Raw genomic sequence first — 15040 nt, forward strand, 5'->3', positions numbered from 1 at the left:
CTCCTGCTCTCTGCTCAGGCGCCCCTTTCCAATGACGTCTTTTGTTTTGTCGGCATATGTGTCTCCTCAGACAATTCATTTCTGAATGTTAGACAAGAGCTCACTCTCAAGCCCTGGAAGGGGTCCTCCTGGGAGGATTTCAGGCCCTTCAGCCTCCATCTCTGCGACTTCTCCTCCAAGTGCTGACATCCCCTCTGACGCCAGACACCGGTGTCCGTGACCCACCCTTTGCAAATTACTGTCCAACCCAAAACTCCTGACCTCTCTCTATCTGTTCAGAGAATGTTTGGTTTTTATCTGCTCTGTTATCATAGTCCCAGACATTAATATTAGTGATAAAATCTAGAATTGTTTGTCATTAAAAACCAAAGCAATATTGTAAAGCAATTATCCTTCAATTAAACATAAATAATTAAAAAAGAAAAAAAAAACCCGAAGACTCACAAGGAAAAATCAGGATAATTCATTGCACCAAAAAAAAAAAAAAAAACCCATATAACATTAGAAAGGCAAAAAAAAAATAAAGTGTTCTTTAAACATTTGCTAGTTGATCTATGAACGGGAAGCTTTTGTGGCCTAATCTTAGTCTCAGTCCAAATTTGAACTTTTGACTAGATGTCTTCAAAATATTTGTAATATCACTCAGAGCTGAGGCTCCCTCTGAGGCTGAAGCTGCTCTGCCTGCTGTCAAAACCCATCGACTCACCTCGTGTGCACGCGAGGCACCCAGATTTTAGTCTCCCATACAGTTTGTCTAAAAGAAATTAAGATTCCAGGAAAAGCTGCTGTGGCTAGACCTAGAGACAAGGAAACTCCAAAGTTCAAAAGTGGGAGGAAACGTTTTTGCCAAACAACAAAGACTGTCAGAGATGATTAAGGTCGTGTTCAAAAGACAAAGATGCCTACAGTATGGAGGGCTCCTCGTGGCCCAGCAGGGACAATTTCAACATCATAAAATTATAGTAATTATAGTCTGTTGGAATAAGCTGAGACTATAAAAAGAGTCACAAGTCCATGATAATACTTAAAAGGAACACATAGGAATTGTGCCAATGAAAAAGCACACATCCTTGCCTAATAAAGTTTAGAAGGCATTCTATTAATTGTTCAACACAAATCATATGAGTGTGCTACTCAAGGTTAGATTAACACCAAAGTTAACAACCATAAATAAGAAACAGATGTAGAAGGAAAGAAAGCACGCTTAAAATATATAATGTCTATGATTTGATTGTTTTATTTCATTTTTTAATATTAATTCTTCTGAACCATGATCATAGTGAAAGTTTGCAGCTGTGAGCCATGAATGACAGCAGGATTCATGGCTTCCAGAGGAGAGGAACTCAGTTTGGAGCCAGAGATGAGGCTTGGTCACTCGGAGCATTTGCATAGCAGAGTTTTATTAAAGTATAAAAAGAGATAGAGAAAGCTTCTGACATAGACATCGGAAAGGGACAGAAAGAGTGAGGGTGTTTCATACCAGTTAGCAAGCTGCTAATCAGATAAAAGAAACACCTCAAGACTGAAAGGGTCGCACCAGGCCCCTCTCCCACAACGTCTATTTTGACATAGATTGGCACAAGGGGAGTCATCCCCAGCCGTAAAACAATGACATGACTCTTGAAGAAAGGCAGATTTCCAAACAAATACAGTTTCATTAACATAGTTTAAGAAAACATTTCCATGAGTAAGACGTACTGGTTTGCTGAGACTTGATCAGTTCAAGGTTAGGGAAAAAGATTAGTTTTAAGCAGAACTGGTTTGAAGAAAGGCAGATTCCAAAGCAAATCAGTTCAGTTCAGTTCTGTCACTCAGTCCTGTCTGACTCTTTGCGACCCCATGGACTGCAGCACACCAGGCCTCCCTGTCCATCACCTACACTTAGAGCTTACTCAAACTCATGTCCATCAAGTCAGTGATGCCATCCAACCGACTCATCCTGTCATCCCCTTCTCCTCCCACCTTCAATCTTTCCCAGGGTCTTTTCCAGTGAGTCAGTTTTTCGCATCAGATGGACAAGTATTGGAATTTCAGCTTCAGCATCAGTCCTTCCAAGGAACACCCAGGACTGATCTCCTTTAGGATGGACTGGTTGGAACTCCTTGCAGTCCAAGGGACTCTCAAGAGTCTTCCCCAACACCACAGTTCAAAAGCATCAATTCTTCTGTGCTCAGCTTTCTTTAGAGTCCAACTCTCATATCCATACATGACCACTGGAAAAACCATAACCTTGACTAGATGGACCTTTGTTGACAAAGTAATGTCTCTACTTTTTAATGTGCTGTCTAGGTTGGTCATAACTTTCCTTCCAAGGAGTAAGTGTCTTTTAATTTCATGGTTGCAATCAACATCTGCAGTGATTTTGGAGCCCACAAAAATAAAGTCTGACACTGTTTCCCCATGTATTTGTCATGAAGTGATGGGACTGGATGCCATGATCTTAGTTTTCTGAATGTTGAGCTTTAAGCCAACTTTGTCACTCTCCTTTTTCACTTTCATCAAGAGGCTTTTTAGTTCCTCTTCATTTTCTGCCATAAGGGTGGTGTCATCTGCATATCTGAAGTTACTGATATTTCTCCCAGCAATCTAGATTTCAGCTTGTGTTTCTTCCAGCTCAGCATTTCTCATGATGTACTCTGCATATAAGTTAAATAAGCAGGGTGACAATATACAGCCTTGACATACTCCTTTTCCTATTTGGAACCAGTCTGTTGTTCCATGTCCAGGTCTAACTGCTGCTTCCTGACCTGCATACAGGTTTCTCAAGAGGCAGGTCAGGTGGTCTGGCATTCCCATCTCTTTCAGAATTTTCCAGTTTATTGTGATCCACACAGTCAAAGGCTTTGGCATAGTCAATAAAGCAGAAATAGATGTTTTCCTGGAACTCTCTTGCTTTTTCAATGATCCAGCTGATGTTGGAAATTTGATCTCTTGTTCCTCTGCCTTTTCTAAAACCAGCTTGAACATCTGGAAGTTCACGGTTCACGTATTGCTGAAGCCTGGCTTGGAGAATTTTGAGCATTACTTTGCTAGTGTGTGAGATGAGTGCAATTGTGCGATAGTTTGAGCATTCTTTGGGATTGCCTTTCTTTGGGATTGGAATGAAAACTGACCTTTTCCAGTCCTGTGGCCATTGCTGAGTTTTCCAAATTTGCTGGCATATTGAGTGCAGCACTTTCACAGCAACATCTTTTAGGTTTGAAATAGCTCAACTGGAATTCCATCACCTCCACTACCCTTGTTCCTAGTGATGCTTCCTAAGACCCACTTGACTTCGCATTCCAGGATGCCTGGCTCTAGGTGAGTGATGACACCATTGTGATTATCTGGGTCATGAAGAGATGTTTTTGTATAGTTCTTCTGTGTATTCTTGCCACCTCTTCTTAATATCTTCTGCTTCTGTTAGGTCCACACCATTTCTGTCCTTTATTGAGCTCATCTTTGCATGAAATGTTCCCTTGGTATCTCTAATTTTCTTGAAGAGATCTCTAGTCTTTCACATTCTATTGTTTTCCTCTATTTCTTTGCACTGATGGCTGAGGAAAGCTTTCTTATCTCTCCTTGCTATTCTTTGGAACTCTACATTCAAATGGGTATATCTTTCCTTTTCTCCTTTGCTTTTGGCTTCTCTTCTTCTCACAGCTATTTGTAAGTCCTCCTCAGAAAGCCATTTTGCTTTTTGCATTTCTTTTTCTTGGGGCTGGTCTTACTCCCTGTCTCCTGTACAATGTCATGAACTTCCGTCCATAGTTCATCAGGCACTCTGTCTATCAGATCTAGTCCCTTAAATCTATTTCTCACTTCCAGTGTATATTCATAGGGATTTGATTTAGGTCATACCTGAATGGTCTAGTGGTTTTCCCTACTTTCTTCAGTTTAAGTCTGAATTTGGCAATAAGGAGTTCATGATCTGAGCCACAGTCAGCTCCTGGTCTTGTTTTTGCTGACTGTATAGAACTTCTCCATCTTTGGCTGCAAAGAATATAATCAGTCTGATTTCAGTGTTGGCCATCTGGTGATGTCCATGTGTAGTCTTCTCTTGTGTTGTTGGAAGAGGGTGTTTGCTATGTCCAGTGCATTCTCTTAGCAAAACTCTATTAGCCTTTGCCCCGCTGCATTCTGTACTCCAAGGCCAAATTTGCCTGTTACTCCAGGTGTTTCTTGACTTCCTACTTTTGCATTCCAGTCCCCATAATGAAAAGGACATCTTTTTTGGGTGTTAGTTCTAAAAGTTCTTGTAGGTCTTCATAGAATTGCTCAACTTCAGCTTCTTCAGTGTTACTTGTTGGGGCATAGAGTTGGATTACCATAATAATGAATGGGATGCCTTGGAAACAAATAGAGATCTATGTATCTGAGGTTATTGATATTTCTCCCAGCAGTCTTGATTCCAGCTTGTGCTTCATCCAGCCCAGCATTTCTCATGATGTACTCTGCATATAAGTTAAATAAGCAGGGTGACAATACACAGCCTTGACATACTCCTTTCCCAATTTGGAACCAGTCTGTTCTCCCATGTCCTGTTCTAATTGTTGTTTCTTGACCTGCATACAGGTTTCTCAGAAGGCAAGTAAGGTGATCTGATATTTCCATTTCTTTAAGAATTTTCCACAGGCTGTTGTGATCCACATAGTCAAAGGCTTTAGTGTAGTCAATGAAGCAGAAGTAGATGTTTTTCTGGAACTCTCTTGCTTTTTCTATGATCCAACAAATGTTGACAATTTGATCTCTAGTTCCTCTGCCATTGCTAAATTCAGCTTGAACATCAGGAAGTTCTCAGTTCATGTAACTGTTGAAGCCTGACTTGGAGAATTTTGAGCATTATTTTGCTAGCGGATGAGATGAGTGCAATTGTGCGGTAGTTTGAACATTCTTTGGCATTGCCTTTCTTTGGGATTGGAATGAAAACTGACCTTTTCCAGTCCAGTGGCCACTGCTGAGTTTTCCAAATTTGCTGACATATTGAGTGCAACACTTTCAAAGCACCATATTTTAGGATTTGAAATAGCTCAGCTGGAACTCCATCACCTCCATTAGCTTTGTTTGTAGTAATGCTTCCTAAGACCCACTTGACTTTGCACTCCAGGATGTCTGGCTCTAGGTGAGTGATCACACCATCGTGATTATCTGGGTCATAAAGATCTTTTTTGTATAGTCTTCTGGGTGTCCTTGCCCCCTCTTCTTAATGTCTTCTGCTTCTGTTAGGTCCATAATGTTTCTGTCCTTTATTGTGCTCATCTTTGCATGAAATGTTCCCTTGGTATCTCTAATTTTCTTGAAGAGATCTCTTGTCTTTCCCATTGTATTGTTTTCCTATATTTCTTTGCACTGATCACTTCCAAAGCAAATACATAGTTTCATTAACATGGCTTAAGAAAAACATTTCCATAAGAAAACTGCACTGGTTAGCTCAAGGTTTGAGAAAAATTAAGTTCAGGTGGAACCAGGTGTCATCATGACAAAGCAGGAATAGAAAAGAAAAAAGAAATGCCTGCCACTTGCAGTTCATTTCCTCCTGTCACTTGGGGACCCCTAGCCTTCCCGACTGTTAACCCTCTCAGTAGTATATCTCTTCTTTTATTATTTATTTTTTAAAATTTAGTTTATTTATTTTTTGGCTGCGCTGGGTCTTCATTGCTGCTGTTGGACTTTCTCTAGTTGTGGTGAGAAATGGGCTTCTCATTTTGGTGGTTTCTCTTGTTGCAGAGCATGGGCTCTAGGCTTCAGTAGTTACGACACTCAGGCTTAGTTGCTACTCAGCATGTGGAATCTTCCCAGATCAGGGTTCAAACCCATGTTCCCTCTGTTGACAGGTGGACTTTTAACCACTGGATCACCAGAGAAGTCTGGTTTGATCATTTTAAATGGAAACATGTTGGTCATCCAGAATTAAACTCATCTGGAAGTGAAAGTATTAGTCGCTCCATCGTGTCCGGCGTTTTGTGACCCCATGGACTGTGGCCAGCCAGGCTCCTCCATCCATGGACACCAGGCCAGAGTACTGGAGTGAGTTGCCATTCCCTTCTCCAGGGGATTGTCCCAACTCAGGGATCAAATCCGGGGCAGTGCAGGCAGAATCTTTACCGTCTGAGTCACCAGGGAAACCCCGAAAATCAGGGAAGGCGACCCCCAAACCCTTCCTTTCCCAGCGAATATTTCACCCCTTCATTTGTAGCCCCTCAGAACTGGCTTGCTAAAGAAACCCCTGCTCTCCCTCTAAGAGTGTATTCTTGCTTAAATAAACTCTCACTTAACTTTCTTAACCTCCCTGCTTCCTTTCTGAATTCTTTCACGATGAAGAACGAACCTTACAATCCACCAGAAGCAGCTTCAGGCTTCCCCTGAGTCCCACAGACAGCAGAGGAGTGCTTTGCTCAGGATGGAATGGGGGGTGTGGGGTGGGGGGTCCTGGGAGTGTGGAAAGAGAAAGTGGGGTGGGGAGCCCTCCCCTCACGGCAAAGGTGTGGGGATGCCCAGAGTTATTGGGTCAAGACAAAGACCTTCCATTTCAATCACACCAAAGGTACCTCTCCAGTAGGGAGGCAGCCCATTTTCACCCATTTTGGTAAAAAAAAAAATTCTATATGTGAAAAATCCCCCCCATCTCAAACCCCAAAAAGGCCAGAGGCCAACTCCAAGACACAAACTAAGGATTCCATGCCGAAGTGTTACTATTCCTAATATACAAAAGGCTCTTACCTGTTAATAAGGAAAAGCAGACGATTTCGAAGAGAAAATGGGCGAAGGGCAAAAATAGTCACGTCACAGCTAAAAGAAAATTGCCAAGAAATTTGAAAACATGTTCAACCTCACTGCTCAAAGAAGCGCAGGTGAAACAGCCTTGAGGTGTGATCTTTGGCGGATTCACTCGGCAAGACTCCGTGCCAGTGGCGCGTGCGTGTGTGGGTGTGAGAGCGTGTGAGTGAGGAGTGCAGCTGTGGGTGGGGACGAAGGCACAGAGAAGCAGGCTCTCCTATGGTGTGTCGGTGCAAGTAATTTCTAACACCTTCTGAAGGACAGTTTGATACTTGCAGCAGAAGTCTTTAAATGTGCGTCACATGGCTAGTAAACAGAGCAGTCCGTCTCAGCACTAGGTCAGCCCTTACCCACTCGGCTCTTGCCTCATCAGTTGCAGACGCAAAGTAGCATCAGTAGAGACAAGTCAGACCTCTCTCTCAAGGCCTTCCTCACTCCTCTCTGACGCTGTCTTCCCTCTTCGTCTTCTGCTGTCTATTCACATTTGCCTAGTGTGATCTATTGGAGAACCCTGTTTAATCGGTTTCATGGGACTTCCTTTCATTCCGGACATTTGCTCTTAATGAATCCCCCCTTCTCTGGATGCTTTAGAAAGAATGGCTCACTAGTTGAACTTGGCCAAGTTCTCTGGAGCCATGTTTGAAAGGAGAGGGAGGGAATCGCTTCTTTAGACTTTCTCCTTTGTCCTCTCGTTAATTACCATGCCCACCACACTTGGCAGTCTCTTGCCTTCCAAAGAGAGAAAACCGTGGCTTTAAGATGTGTTTGAGTTGAGACAGTGATGTGTCATTGTCTGACCCTGGACGGTCACGTCCAACAGACAGCTAGGCATGGCTTTGGAGGAGTCCCTTGAACAGCACCAGGGGCTGCTCTCCTTTGAAGACCCAGGAATAGGTGTTTTCCTGGCCTCCCAACTCAGCATGTCTCGGAGAAGAAAACAACCTACGTTGCCAGCTGTGGGAAAACATTGTGTGATAAGGGGGTTAAACAGAGCCTGAGAGAGGGGGTGGAACTTCGGGACTTTCTCCCCATTGAGGGTCCCACCAGGAGACAGGAAGCCCGGGGCAGGGATGCGGGGATGTGGGAACACTTCCTGGGTGGGAGCGGCCTCTCAGATCAGAATCAGCCAACATGCTAGTTAGCTGTGATGGCTGAGGCTCAGAGTCTAAATGGTCATTCAGGATAGGGAGTTAGAAAAAGAACCACAGGATAATCTCAAAGTAAGAAAAATGAAGATGAAGATAGAAGCAGAAAGTAATAAAATACAAAACAAAGATGAAAGTAGAGACTGAAATTAACTGTACTTCAGTAACATTTTAAAAATATATTAAAAAAAGTTGATATCATTAAAATAAGACCACAGGCCCCAAATGGAGTCTCTTGTACTACATCAGGCTACCAAACCAGGGCTTAATACCTAACTTAACTGAAGCTTCAGACTCCCCCAGAAATACAGCCTTAACCTGTCGGTCAGATACTTTCCAGTCAGCACCTTCTCCATCCCCAGAAGGAAGGTGAGGTGGTCCACCTAAAAGACCCCTTTTCCCCCGAAGAAAGATGACCTGAATCTGAGACAATTTTGTTTCCATGTTTACACCTTCCTTGTCCTGCCTTTGGGGCTTCAAAGGTGGCTCAGTGGTAAAGAATCTGCCAACGCAGGAGACGTGGGTTCCATCCCTGGGTCGGGAAGACCCCCTGGAGAAGGAAATGGCAACCTACTCTAGTATTGTTGCCTGGAGAATCTCATGGACACAGGAGCCTGGCAGGCTACAGTCCATGAGGTTGCAAAAGGGTTGTACATGACTTAGCCAACGAGCACACACGCACTCTCTCACGTCCATCCTATCTTTAGAAAATTTCCCTTTCTGCCACCCTTTGAAGCTTCCTTCCACACAATGCTGCCCGAAGCCTGAATAGTTCAATAAAGTCAATTGGATCTTTAAAATGTACTCAGTGGAATTTTTCTTTTTTAACAGGATGCATACACTCAATTGTGTGTGTGTGTATGTGTGTGTGTTGTACATTAGAAACAAGGAAATCAGAGAGACAAAATGTGGAATAGTTGTTACCTTTGGTGTGATGGAGGCTGGACCAGGAATGAATTCAGAAAAGAAATCTTTATCAGTGACTCATCTATCACGTGTATTTTTATAGGCACCATATCCTGCCTAACACATGTTTTTTAAAAAAAAAATACATGCATTGCAGAAAATTGAGGAAATGCCAAAGTTATGAAGAAGAAAATGTAAAACTACCCTTCCTCTCCATCTTAATGTTATTTCTCTTTGAACCATTTTGGATGAAAGTGTTTCTAAAAAGTCTTTTATTTTTTCTTTCTTTCTGAAAGAGTGCTTGAGAATCCTTGAACCTGTTTCTGTGATTTCTGGTTGCTTTGTGGACAAAAATGCCTGTGTGATGCTCTAGGCACTGATGGCCTCAGGACCTCTGAACCTGCTCCCAGAAGTGTCCCCAGGCTGTCGAGCATGTGCAGTTAGTGTCTAGTGTGATTGTTTTGGGATAAATCTCATTGCTATGCTCTTCTTAAATGCCCCTTTAGCCTCTGGCTCCATAGCTAATAGTCACTCTTTTTCTTTTCTCCCTAAATCTCTCTCATCTGCCCGCTTCTCTTGGCTCCATACCTCCTGCTGCCCATCCCGTCTCTCCCTGCCCAGCTCTCTGCCCACAAGGTCAAGGTTGAGCACCCCTGGCCACTCTGCCTGCCTCTCCACCTCCTGCCCACGCTGAACCTCAGCCTCTCAGAGTATTGTCCCCAAGCCCCAAATTGTCCTCAGGGTTTTCTCCTTTGTCTGTGAACTCCTAGAACTGTACTAAGTATTGGCTCCCCAGGGAGACTTGTCCTCGCTCAAGACGCAAGACCAGCTTGACTTTGGGAATCTGGGCACTTCCCTCCTGGTTCCCAGGCTCGCTCCACATTGCACTATCATCACTAGGGTATTTCCCCCATCCAACTGCAGCGTCAAAGCCCACATCCATCTTGTTCATCTTGTCCTGTTGATCAGCATTCCCGCATAGAGGAGACCCTCACACTTTTTACCGTGGTTAGTAGTCTGAGGTTGTTTCTCTAGTCATGAGGGACACCCCAGACAGGGTCCTGCTTACAGCACCCATTGTTGTGTTTGAACTGGGCCCCTGTGGGGTTGTGAGCTCGGGGGGGCTCAGGCACTGGGTGGCCTCTACTCCCCCTGTGGTTTCTGACCCTAGTATTTCTGCCTGATGGGAAAATCATCACCAAACATCTGCTTTGGGGGTAAAATACCTGTAACATTCCATAAGATTTCCTGGGGATGACAGATGGCTTAGAAAATGTGCAAGCCAGATATGAATATGGACCTCTACAGAGTTCTTCCTCCTGTCAAAATCTGAAGATGATAAACATTTTTGTCACTGGCAGTAAAATCTCAATGAGAAATGCTGGTTACCAGAACACTCATGCTAAGCAGCTTCAGTTGTGTCTGACTCTGCGAATCTATGGACCGTAGCCTGCCAGGCTCCTCTGTCCATGGGATTCTCCAGGCAAGAGCACTGGAGTGGTTTGCTATGTCTCCCTCCAGGGGATCTTCCCAACCCAGGGTTCGAACCTGCATTTCTTATGTCTCTTGCATTGGCAGGCAGGTTCTTTATCACTAGCACCACCTGGGAAGCCCACAGGAAACCCTCAGCATGTCTAAATGGAGATGTCTGGAGCTGGGAAGAGTGTTCTGGGCTGGAGTCTCTGACCTGGGAATCCAAGCCAGCACTAGCGTTCTGAGTCATTGTTTTTAGGAGTTTCTGGGCATCTAAGCACTGGAATGATTGAATGCTGGGACGGAGACCACTAGTTCCCACAACCCAGCAGAACTGGTTTCCAGAATTAACACCCTCTGCCCCACAGGTGGCTCCCCAGATGAGCCCTAAAATTCTGGGGGCATGGAGCAAATCTTTTTTGTTGGGGGCCAGAGAGGAGATTGGCTTGCTTGCTTAGTCACTCAGTCGTGTATGTCTGTTTTGTGACCCCATGGATTGTAGCCCTCTAGGCTGCTCTGTCCATGGAATTTTTCAGGCAAGACTGCTGGAGCAGGTTGCCATTTCCTCCTCCAGGGGATCTTCCTGATCCAGGGATTGGACCTGTGTCTCCTGGATTGCGGGCAGATTCTTTACCTGTTGAGCCGTTGATGTCAAAGGGCCCTGGTGTGGCCAGGGATGGTGGGCGTGGGCAGGGAAGAGAGGCGGGGATAAGGGAACCTGGAACACAGACGCCTCAATTTTGCCAGGACCAGTCATGATCGAGGTGATGTCCTTGGGTGCCTTATGCTTGAAGGCAAGCACTCCTGGGGCAAGAGGCTCTGGGCTCTCAACAGGGAAATGCAGAATGAGGGCACATCGAAATCACACAGACCCCCAAGTTACAGCAGCTGAAGAGTGACGGACGTGGTCCCCTCTCACTCCACATCTTCCTGCCGAAAAGAAATTGAAGACCCAGAGGAATCGGGTGGAGAGGGAGGTGGGACGGGGGATCGGGATGGGGAATACTTGTAAATCCATGGCTGATTCATGTCAATGTATGACAAAAACCACTACAATATTGTAAAGTAATTAGCCTCCAACTAATAAAAATAAATGAAAAAAAAAAAAAAAAGAAATTGTTGCTGGAGACATCTGAAAGTGAACCTGAGCCCGAGACCCACTTGCCGATGGTGTAAATGTAGAGTCAGACTGTTTTGGGAAAAGAAGTCTTTGCCAAGTCAGTTTTGATTTCAGAACTTCATGGGGGGGTCACCCAAGTTCACAGCTTCGGAGTTCTGGTTAACCGAGGATACTGTGCTTAGACCTGCCAAACAGGGGAAAGGGAAGCGAGCTTTACTCTTGGGGTTTGATCAGGGTACTAGTGTTTTAGACATACTGTCCTATTCGTCAGACTTGCATGAGAGAAACCAGGGGAATTCTATGTTTTGTTTAACATAGCGGCAACTGGGCTTAGGAGGAGCTCTTGAGACCAGCCTCCAGAACTGGTTTACAGAGTGACCCCTGTGAATGTGAATTCTGTGTCCCGATGCAGCAGGATGTCTGAGTGTGTCTGCGAGGGTGTTTCGGGATGTCCAATCCACGGACAGAGCAGGACGAGGAGAGGAGGGAGTGTTGTCCCTGCCTGCCATCCTCCCGTCCTGCCTGCTGTGAGCAGGGCGTCTGTCTTCTGCCCTGGGACTGGGAGTTTCAGCATCAGTTCCCCTGGTTTTTACAGCTGGCTTCTGGGGGTCTCTGGCTTGTAGGCAGTAGGTCGTGGGACTTCTCAGCCTTCACAATCATGTAAACCAAAGTTTCCTTTCACGTACGTGTATATGTACATCATCCACTGGTTCTGTTTTCTGGGGAACCCCGATGGGCACACCTTCTCTCTGTGAAACTACATCAGAGCAGAACCCCGTGGGACCTTCCTGGGGCAGACCCCTCCCCCACATCCTCTGCTGAAGCTCCCTCCTGAAGCACCCAGTTCAAGCTACCTCCTGAGTTTTTCAGATGCTACCACCAAAGGGAAGAAATTAACTACTTGATGACCTGAGCACCGTAGCCCCCAGATCTACTGGACCCTAAGGATTGATCATATTTATCCCTGTGACACTGCCCTGTTACCTCCCCATCAGCCAGTCAGAAACTGCACAAACTGATCACAACCCTGCCATCCTCCCCACCCCCATCTTTAAAAATGCTTTGCTGAACTCCTTAAGGGAGTTGATGGGTTTTGGGGGCACAAGCATGCATTCTCCTTGCATGATTCTGGGGTTTGCAATAAACCTTTTTCTGCTCCAGATTCTGACATTTAGGTTTGTTTGGCCTCGCTGTGTGTTGGGCACACAGGCTTGCGTTGGGTAGCAAAACCAGCTGGCGAACCCCCAGCTCAGCTAGGTGGCCACCTTCTAATGTGACCACCCATCTGTCTCTTAGTTGAGATATAAGAGGATCAGGGATCAGTTAGATTTACTCCTAAATCTGTTTTTTCTCTTTGAACTCGATATTGTGATTACTTAATTTGATGACATCATGTAATCTGATGAAGGAGAAAGGTAAAAATGCATTTTTAATACACAATTCAATTAAAGTAAATTAAATCAGCAGTCCCCTATATTTAGGCACTGGGGACTGGTTTCATGGAAGACAATATTGTCACTGGCCTGGGTGGGGTTATGGTTTTGGTTTGGCCTGCCCAATGCTCACCTCCTGCTGTGCATCCCAGTTTCTAACAGGTTACAGTCTGTGGCCTGGGGGTTGGGGACCCCTGAATTAAAATGCTTTCTTGATATTCAATAGAGTGAGTCACTAAAAATGTCATGTAAATGTGGACAAATCAAGTATTAAAGAAAAAAAGTATGGCAAAAATGTGGAATTTTGGATCCAGGTTGTTTCAAAGTGTTTTGAGTTCTGGTTCTCCTTTAAAGAGCCCAAAATTGCAAGTGATGAACAATGCATTAGGAACATGGTGTATGCCAGAAAAAGCCAAACTCCTAACAGGCAGCATACACTTAGAAAAAAGATGTTTCTCCTTCATTGAAGAAATAGAAATACATTCTTTTTGTTTTAGATTAAATGACAATAATAGTCTTTGATGAGTGGGACTTTTTAGATAATGAGGCTTCTACTGAGCACATCTTACAACGTAGATTGAATGGGCCCTGACTCTTCCCCTCCCAAGTTGCCCCTCCCAGTTTACATGGCCACCCCGATCTGCATGGCCCACCTAGTTCTTTCCCTCAAGAGTGCTGGGGCTTTCGGGAATCACCACACCCAGAACACGCCCCGAGGCCGCTGGGCAGCCTAGCCCACCTCAGGGCGCGGGGAGGAAGCCACAAATGGCCGTGTGCACAAGTGGGCTGGCGTGCTGGGAGCTCTTCTTCTTTCCAAACTGTTACCTTCTTACCTGGCTTCTTGCCTGTTTGCCTACACAACTGGTGCTGCGTTCCAGGCACACAGAAGAAGGAACTCAGACTTTAGAATATTAATAGTATTGCTTTTTCTGTGTTATTATTATTATTTTTTTAAATTCCAACGTTTCTTTCAGCTTACAGAGGTGGGATTCTACCCAGGGGTCAGCAAACTTTTTCCATAAAGGGCTGCTGTGTTATGCCTAATCACTCAGTCGTGTCTGACTCTTTGCCACCGCATGAACTGTAGCCCACCAGGCTCCTCTGTCCAGGGGGATTCTCCAGGCAAGAATACTGGAGTGGGTTGCCATGCCCTCCTCCAGGGGTTCTTCCCAACCTAGAGATAGAACCCAGGCCTCCCGCATTGCAGGCGAATTCTTTACCGCCTGAGCCACCAGGGAAGCCCATGAATACTGATGTCGGCAGCCTATCCCTTCTCCAGGGGATCTTCTTGGACCCAGGGATTGCACTGGGGTCTCCTACATTACAGGTGAATTCTTTACCAGCTGAGCTATCAGGTAAACCCCATAAAGGGCTAGATAGCAAATAATTTAAGGTTTGTGCATCAAGGAATCTTTACAGCAACCACTCACTTTTCTGCAGTGGTTGCAAAGTTGCCTTAGACAAATAGAAGTAAATGGGTGTAGTTGTGTGTCAATAAAACTTTATTTAAAAGCAGGCAGCAGGCTGGATTTGGTTTATGGACTGAAACTTGTGTCAACAGCAAGAATTCTTAATTGAATGAAGGACTGGTAAAGCCTGTGAAAGTATATGCAAGTTTTGGGTATGCACTTTTCTGGACCGAGGAAAGTCAAAGACATTTTGGACATTAACTTTAAGAAACATTGTTACAGAGAAGTGGCCTCTTCTGGGTCCCCATAACATTTCATTTTTAAAATACTGTTTTAAATCTTTTATTTTGAAATAACTAGATTCACGGGAATTTACAAACCCAGAGAGATTCTGGGTCCCCTTCACCTAGTGTTCCCCAATGGTTCCATCTCACATAATTAAAGAAATGTCAAAACCAGGAAACTGACATTGGTGCACTATGTCAGTATAGACCCATGTCACTTTATCACACGTGTAGATTTATGTAACCATGACCATAATTAACTACTGATCCGTTTTCCATCTCAGTAGTTTTTCCTTTCATGAGTGACCTTTGGAGGTTAGCCTTTATTACTCAGCCCAGCACCCTTGAGATCCATTCAAGTTGTGTCTTGTTGATTTGTTCCTTTTTCTTGCTGAGGAGTGTTCCTTGGTATGAGGGACATTTTGATTATTTCCAGATTTTGTTTAATGAGAGAAAAAAATGCCATGAGAAATTGTGTATGGAATTTTGTGTGGATGTATGTTTTCCTTTCTCT

The sequence above is a fragment of the Cervus canadensis genome, chromosome 33 (genome assembly GCF_019320065.1).
Source record: "Cervus canadensis isolate Bull #8, Minnesota chromosome 33, ASM1932006v1, whole genome shotgun sequence".
NCBI classification, from domain to species: domain Eukaryota; kingdom Metazoa; phylum Chordata; class Mammalia; order Artiodactyla; family Cervidae; genus Cervus; species Cervus canadensis.